This window comes from Gavialis gangeticus, unplaced genomic scaffold (assembly GCF_001723915.1).
Source record: "Gavialis gangeticus isolate Ggan-Ray unplaced genomic scaffold, GavGan_comp1, whole genome shotgun sequence".
Classification (NCBI taxonomy): Eukaryota; Metazoa; Chordata; order Crocodylia; family Gavialidae; genus Gavialis; species Gavialis gangeticus.
Window position 1 is genome coordinate 91,148,232 of NW_017729024.1, and position 7,970 is coordinate 91,156,201.

Sequence of the window (7,970 nt, forward strand, 5' to 3'; positions counted from 1 at the left end):
TGTGGCTGTCAGCAGCTACCCCGGCTCTCAGTAGCTGCTGGAGCCTGGGATGCTCCCAGGAGGGCTTGCAGCATCCCATCTGCCTGCTGGGAGCAGCCCGGGCTCCCAGCTGGTGGCAACTGCATGTGCACCTCGGGGTGGACAGCGGGGCAGTGCAGCCTGCTCTAACTCTCAGAGCTGCTCTAACTCAAGCCCCACCTGAACATGTATAAATGTCCTCTGATTACAGACTAACCAGCAGCTTCTTTCTTCTCCCCTGCTGCCTGCTTTCTATCTAGTATATAATATCTTGCCTGCTTCTTTACTCACCTTGCAGCCATTAAAATGAGTCTGATCCTGTTTCATAGCCTCTGGCTCCCTGTTACAGCTAGGTATTCTCACAGATTTGCACTGAGCAACTTTCCTTTGGCTGACAAGGTGCACAGCAAAGGATATAATGGGTAGTGTTTTCTGAACTTCCCCTCCACTTAGTGTTGGCCCTGTTTGGATTTGGTCTAAGATCCCAAATCTTATGCCTAGCATAACCGACTGGGTTATGCTGTAGATGTTCCCCTCTGCAGAAGATATGAAGCCGTTACAGCCCCAAGTAGACATTCATTATTTTTTGTCTTAAGTTGTATGAGTTCATACTTTTAAGTTCTGAGAACCCTGGTGTTTTATGCAGTAATAAAGGAACTCCTTTTGGACTGCAGTAACTTGGATCTATAAGTGGACAGCATTCAGCGTTGCAGCTTACAGCCATGAGGTGCATTGTGTGAAATTTCCCAAGCACATGGAACTTCCTGGTGTCACTCTAAATCGTCCCCACTACAACTCCTATTCCATTTTTCCTTGTAATAAAAACAAAACAAAATGAAAAAGAGGAAAAGGAAAACATTCATATGGATCTCTGTGTTAGTCTGATGGTATTGTGATGGTTCCACAAATCCTGATAAGGATTGGTGTCCTGTCCTTTTTTTCCCCTTTTCCATGAGTCTTTTGGCTGTCTTGACAGCTGATTCTGCCTTCCCATTGCTTTGTGGATGACCTAGGAAAGAGGTCTTGTGCTTGAATTCCAATGTTGTGCTAAATGTTTTGAATTCCTCTGCTGTATGTTGTGCCCCATTCACTGAATATAAGGTATAGGGTATGCCATACCTAGCAAATTGTGCCTTCAGCTTCCTGATTACTGTTCTTGTTTGAGTGTCCACCTCCCAAAATCAGTTATACCATGACTATATAGTTTCTGACAGGTTGTTAGCTGTATTAGTCTGAAATCAGCCACAAGGCAGGGCAGATATGCACCTTTACAGAGTATCTAAATAGGTTATATATATAGAGAGAGAGAGAAAGAGAGAGCACAAGTTTCATAAACCTAAATTCACTTAATCAGATACCCTGAAAGGACAGCATAGAGTAGAATATAAAATGGAGTGAGTAATTAGAATACAATAGGCGAGAAAGCAGGGGGAAGGCAGAGGGGAAGTGCTGTGATAGGCATACAGGCAAAGAACCCATAGGAACAAAGCGGGCACAAAAGCTAATCCAGGTAATGAAATGAAAATCCATAGTCCCTGTTTAAAACATACATAAAGGTGCATATCTGCTCTACCATTAAACTATACAGAACACATATAGGGCGCTTGTACGTGTGATGGGGATTTATTCCTCAGTGTATCATTCTATGCCTCCTAAACTGGCACGGTGGGCTTTAATTATGTCTGTCACTGTGTACACATGAGTGCTCAAAAATCTCATAAATTGCTCAATTTGCTATTCAAAGTAAATTACTGCAGGGGGTGCCACATAACAATCCGCCCCACTGATCTCTTAGTAATAAATTACGGCAGGGGGCACCTATAACACACAGAACACTGCTATGTGCAGATCAGCAAAAGTTGTGGTGTGTTATTAAGTTAGGTATTTTAATTAAGTGTAAGTTCAGTACTTTCTTTAATTTGATAATTTTTTACACATTTTTACGCATATTTACTTTTATTTTTAATTAAATGATATTTTTATATTTTTTATTCTTATTTCATTTTTTATTCTTTTCATTCAAGTAAACTCTATTTCATGTGTAAATCCACTTCCCACCCCTCCCCCACTTGAACACAATGCTGACACTCAGCCGGATAGCCGATGTGAGTGAGTTTGTGGGGAGGAGGGTCCCAGGGGTTTTCCTGGCTGATGCAGCCTCTGTGTACTGTGGTCAGCTACACAGCAGCACTGGGCTGTGCTCGGGATGGCTGGTTGCAGTGAGTTTGGCGGGGGTGCTTTTGGGGGTGGCAGCCAGTGAAGCCTCTGTGTGCATCAGCTGGCCACACAGCAGTGCCAGGCTGCACTCAGGATGGCTGGCTGCTGTGAATTTGGGGGGGTTTGCTTTTGGGGGTTGGAGCCGATGCAGCCCCTGTGTGCTGCGGCTGGCCTCACAGCAGTGCCGGGCTGCACTTGGGATGGCTGGCTGCACCAAGTTTGAGGAGGGTGTGGTGGTGTCCCTGCTGAGGCCCCTCACTCCTGACCTGCAGTCCCCTATCCCTGCCGCTGACCCTCAGCCCTTACCCCCAGACTCCTGGCCTTGCCGATGCCCCTTATTCCCTACCCTCAGTCCCCTTCCCCCCAGGACATGCCTCTCACTCTAGACCCACAGCCCCTGCTCCCCCCAGCCCCGGTGGAAGGGCTGCCCAGCTGCTTCCATCATGACCGGTGAGCCTGGCCCTGGTATGGTCTGGGGGAAAGGAGAAGGGCTGGGGCTCCAGCACCATGACAGGTGGTCTGGCCATGCCGTCTTCTCCCACACCCCCGGCAGTGTCTCCTGGCTGCACAGGCCCCACAAATACGGGCATTGGCCCTGAAGGCCCTCCCCCCCACCTTCCCCCTTCCCCTGCTTGAGTGGCAGTCATCTCACCCCTGTCTCTCACCCCCTGCCCTGCCACAGTCCTGGTGGTTCAGATTTAAAAACACTGTGGGAAACTGCTGCTGCTCACAGAGAGTCCCACACCCTCCCCTAGTCCCTGGCTGTGGTCAGCCAGAGGGGAGGAGCCATGTGCTGTCCACCCCAGCTGCCCAGAGGGGACAGGCTCAGGAGCTGCCTGATGGGTGGCTCCTTCCCCCCAACCACAAAGCCAAGGAAAACCTTTAGAAGTCAGCCATCTCCAGCTCTCCCCACCTCCCCCATACACCATCACCACAGATCGCCTCCCCACTCCAATCCCACTATAGGCAATGTATTTATCAGGCAGACAGAAGTGCTAGAACATTTTTTGTTTAATTTATGGAAACACTGAACCCTAACTGCTAACTTCTGAATGTTTTAGAGTCTCCTAGAAAGCACCCTCTCCATGTGCACGAGCCAGAATGTGTGCAGCCAGGCAATTCTTCACAGTAGCTCCCTGACCACTGTTTGCCTGCTGATGTAAGAGGGCACTGTGCCCTGCCTGCCCACGTCTGTGTCTGGCCACTGCCTCCCTCACTTCCTGCAAATCCTCAGACCAGGAATCTTCCAGCCCACTTCCGGGTCTGCTGGGGAGTGCACTGCCCCCCCCCCCCCACTACCACACCTCCCAGGCTTGGCAATCGGCCACAGGGAGACCCCGGGTGCCCCCCCCAGACCCAGCAGCACCAGTCACCAAGCTGGAGGGGTGGGGAGTGCACTCTCCAGTGGACCCAGTAGTGGACTGGAAGTGCTTCTGGTCTACTTCCAGGTCTGCTGCCGAGTCCACTGGGGAGGACCCCATGCTTCTGTGGGGCACTCCATGCGCCCCAGCACTCACAAGCCCCTGCTACCTAGAGGTATGTAGAAAAAACATTTAAAGCTGTGTCTATGTCTGAATCTCTGAATCTTTCTGAATTTCTCCAGATCGATTCAGAGAGATTAAAGGGTCCTCTAATTTGATTTGGATTCAGAGATTCGGCCACCAAATGGGGCTAAATCTCTGCCAAATTAAATCAGGCACTGAAGATTTGCACAGCCCTAGTACCTAGTTGTGACTGTGATAATGGGACTACTAAGAAACAGGGTGTGGGGACCTGACACCCACAGTAGCCATCCAATCCTGAATTTGGGGTTTGGGGGTTTCAGTGTTCTGCTAAGCACCCACATTGTTCTACCACTGAGGGCATCTCATGTAAAAAGGGGCGCTGTGAGACCTGGCAAAACCGGGAGTGCAATTTTACTTTTGGCATCTGACACCTAGCTCTGGCTGTGATAATGGGGTGCAGGGACCTGACACTCACATTAGCCACCTACCTGACCCTGAAATCTGGGTTTGGCTGTTTAAGTGTTCTGCTGAGCACCCATATTGCTTTACCACTGAGGATGTCTCATGTAAAAAGGTGGGGGCTTGCTGACTTGGGAAAATTGGTAATGCAATTTTACTGAATGCTACTGTGTTCCTCTGCTCTTGGATGCCTGGTATAGTTCAACCACCCTGATCTTCAGTTCCTCTGTACCCATTGGGCTTCATGTAGCCATTCCCGAGTGACTTGTGAGCAGTTACTCTTATGCTGCTTCAGATATCTCTCAGGTACCTTCACTGATTGACCGTTTCCTCTTCAGGGAAGCCCCCGTACTCACCTGCCAAATCTAGCTGCTCTGTTTAAGAGTGGGAGGTACCCTCCAGGGTGGGACTTGATGGGAGGTGTCATTAGCAGATCTTCCTGGGGCTCCATCACCCATACACCAACCAGCTAGGTTCACCTGGATGTTGGTCTGACAGAGTGTGTCAAGTGCTGGTCTCGTGGCAAGGTCCTGGTATGGGCTTCACCATTCATTACACACAAATACCTGCAAACTACATTGAAAATGACTTGCATGTATCTGCAAATTGTAGTGGCACCAGATGAGCAAGAGGACTCAGTACACATAATTCAGTGAATTACCATTTACACGTGACAGATTTTTGGCCGCACCGGTGCAAATTGTTACATGTCAAGCTAAACTACATTGGGATATGGTTTAGTTTGTTAAGATGAGAAATAATTTGAGACACCCAAACCTCATGTACATGTAAAGTGTGATGCTGTTAAGCTATACAAAGGGGGATTTTCATCATGTTTACATGGCAACTTCGTCACATGTACAAGTGCCCATAATTTCTATCATTGAACACAAGCAGGTCTGTCCTAACCTTTTCCCAAAGTTGTTTTGGGATCTCACGGGACTGTCCATTTGGACTTCTGCTGTCTATTTCCATGCTCTTTATACCTCTCACACTGTTACATGTAAGTCCTCCTCTGGTAATTCATGCCTGGCTAGTAGAATTACCCCATGGCTATGAGGTTCACTGTGTGAAATTTCCCAAGCACATGGAGCTTCCTGGTGTCATTCTCTAAAACATCCCCACTACAATTTCTGTTCCGTTTTTCCTTCTAAGACAACCCTCCCTCCCCCCGTCAACACAGCAAAAAAACCCAAAAAACCAAACAACAAAACAACAACAAAGAAGGGGAAAAAGAAAACATTTTTATGGATCTCTGTGTTAGTCTGATTGTTTGGGGCTGAGCTTGCTACTAGCATTCTTCTATTCCCAGGTGTCTCCCTTGGAAGCACCCTATTTCTTACATGCAGCCCACATCTTTCCCTTGCAAAACCAGCTGTGGAAAATTGGGGCAGGCATTATATATGAGGAAAAGGGCTCTCAACAGGTCCATAAATTTGGTGGTGGGAGGCAGGGGAGCAGTGCCATCTCAAGTAGCCAAGACAATTAATACTTCCATCATTCTGTTCCCCACCCCAATACCAAATTTCCAGACCCGTGGGGACCTCCCTCCCCAGTTCCGTGCCAAATAAAGCTGGCATGTGAGGGTGGCTCAAATCCAGGGTGCTGGGTCCGTAAACCTGGGCTCAGAATATCATGCCTAACCCCACGTGTTAATTCTGGAACCACATGCCGGTTCAGATCCAGTATGCCAAGTCTGTGACTGTGTGCTGAGTCTGGGATTGCATGCTGGATCAGGCCTCACCATGTCCCCCTGTGCCAGTGTACTGGATTGGGCCCCACCACACAGCCCCAGCCCTGGAGACTCTAGATCTGTACTCCAAGGTAAGATCATTTTCCTGCTTCAGCCCTTCTAAAAATAGGGTGCATGTTATATTTGGGGGCATGTTGTATGTGAGAAAATGTGGAATGTGTTCCTTTCATGATATCCTGTTTCAACTGTCAGGGATTACTTCTCTGTCACCTTTAAACAAGATCCTAACTTTTGCACATAGCTCATTTGTAACCTGACAATAGAGAACGGCTTCTGGGGGCATTTATTCCTTCTGGTCTGGCCACCTCTGGAATACAATTTGTATCACAGGCTGTAGCCATTCATCCAATTCTGTGTTCCCTTGTATTTCCTGGAGAGTCCCTTTGAAGAGAGGGGGGTATTGTAGTGCATTGATAGATTTGATCTCCTGTTCTGTAGAGCCACATATAGTATACTTTGGAAGGCAGGCACTGCTCAGAGTACCTGCCACTAGCTCACACTAATGCTCATATCATAGCACTGAAGTCTCAATAGCACACATACTTTATTATCACTTTGTTGTACACAGCAGTGGCTTCTTCATAATTCTTTCCAGTGCCTTATTATAAGACTGCACATCCTCCTTCTATCCAGAGGTGAACTGGTGAAATCATTCCATTCCAAAAAGCATGGCCAAGAGCTCCTTTTCTATTTGAGCATACCCTCTTTCTGTGTGTCAGGGCTTGGCTGGCAAAAATTATGTGCTGCCAGTTCTGCATTAATGCAGCTTGTATGCCTCCCTTCTAGGCATAGCATTGTACTTGTACTTGTTGTGCTGGGTTGTAATACTTCAAGAGTGGTGCCTTTTTTAGCAGTTTCTTTATTCTTTCAAATGTCTTCTCCTGGGCTTCTGCCCAGTCTCATGCTGCCTTGTTGTGCATTAACCATCTCAAATTTTTACAAGAATCTGAAAGGTGCTTCCTAGAATCTGGAAAGAGCGTTAGCCATGCCTATCAGTCTCCGGACTCCCTTCACATCTTGTCATCTGGGCATTTCCCTAATGACTCTCAGTTCCCTGGGGTCAGATGATGTCCAGTGTAGAGGACCTCCATTCTTCTCAGTTTTACTCAACTTAATATTCTGCTCCCTACACCCATTTTGGAGCTGTCACTGTTTAGCATCATGGTCCTGGATGGCCTCTTCCTTACTATCTCCATCCCCTACAACAAGGATGTCATCTGTTACAATCCTGATACCTGAAAGTTAGCCATCTAGTGCCTGATTCAGTTTTGTCTGGAACGCTTTGGGGCAGGACTAAGTCCCATGGGTATTTGTACCCAGCAATATCTCCCAAGGGGCATTGCGAAGGTGGTCAGATGGCTTGGGTACTCATCTAGTTCGGTATGTCAGAACTCGTTTTTTACATCATAAACAGTGACCACTTTTGTCTTCAATAGCTCAGGCAGCATGGCCTCAAGTGGGCAATAGATAATGGTTTCTTTTCAATGCCCAGTTAAGTGGTTTTGGATCTGTTCAGATCTTTAGTTTGCCAAAGGTTATGAGGCTGCTGATCCAGTCAGTGCTACTTTTGCTGGTTTAATAATGCCCCTTCTTTTTAGGCTTGTTCACTCTTCTGTGAGTGACTCTATACAACTTCTCTTCTAAGCACGTTGTTGTACGTGTTGCTAAATGTGAGGGCCACCATCTTGGCCAAGGCACCAGTAACTAAACAAGTGACCTTCAGAGCTAAAACCATGAAAGATTATGCTTTGAGCTACAGCTCTTCAGTCAGGGGTATAACAGACTCATATCTTCTGTGGATGAAGCTCACCATTCACCCACCATGAGTTATACCATCTCTGGCTGCATCCAGATGAGCACAGCCTTGTTTTATGTGGGGCCGCAGACATATCTATGGTGCCACCTACTGCACATTCAGGTTTTCTCTGCACTGAAAGGGAGTAGTGTAATGGGGTTTTTTTTTGACCCTTGGATATCCAGGGATCAAAAAAACCCATGCAAAAAAAAAAAAAAAAAAA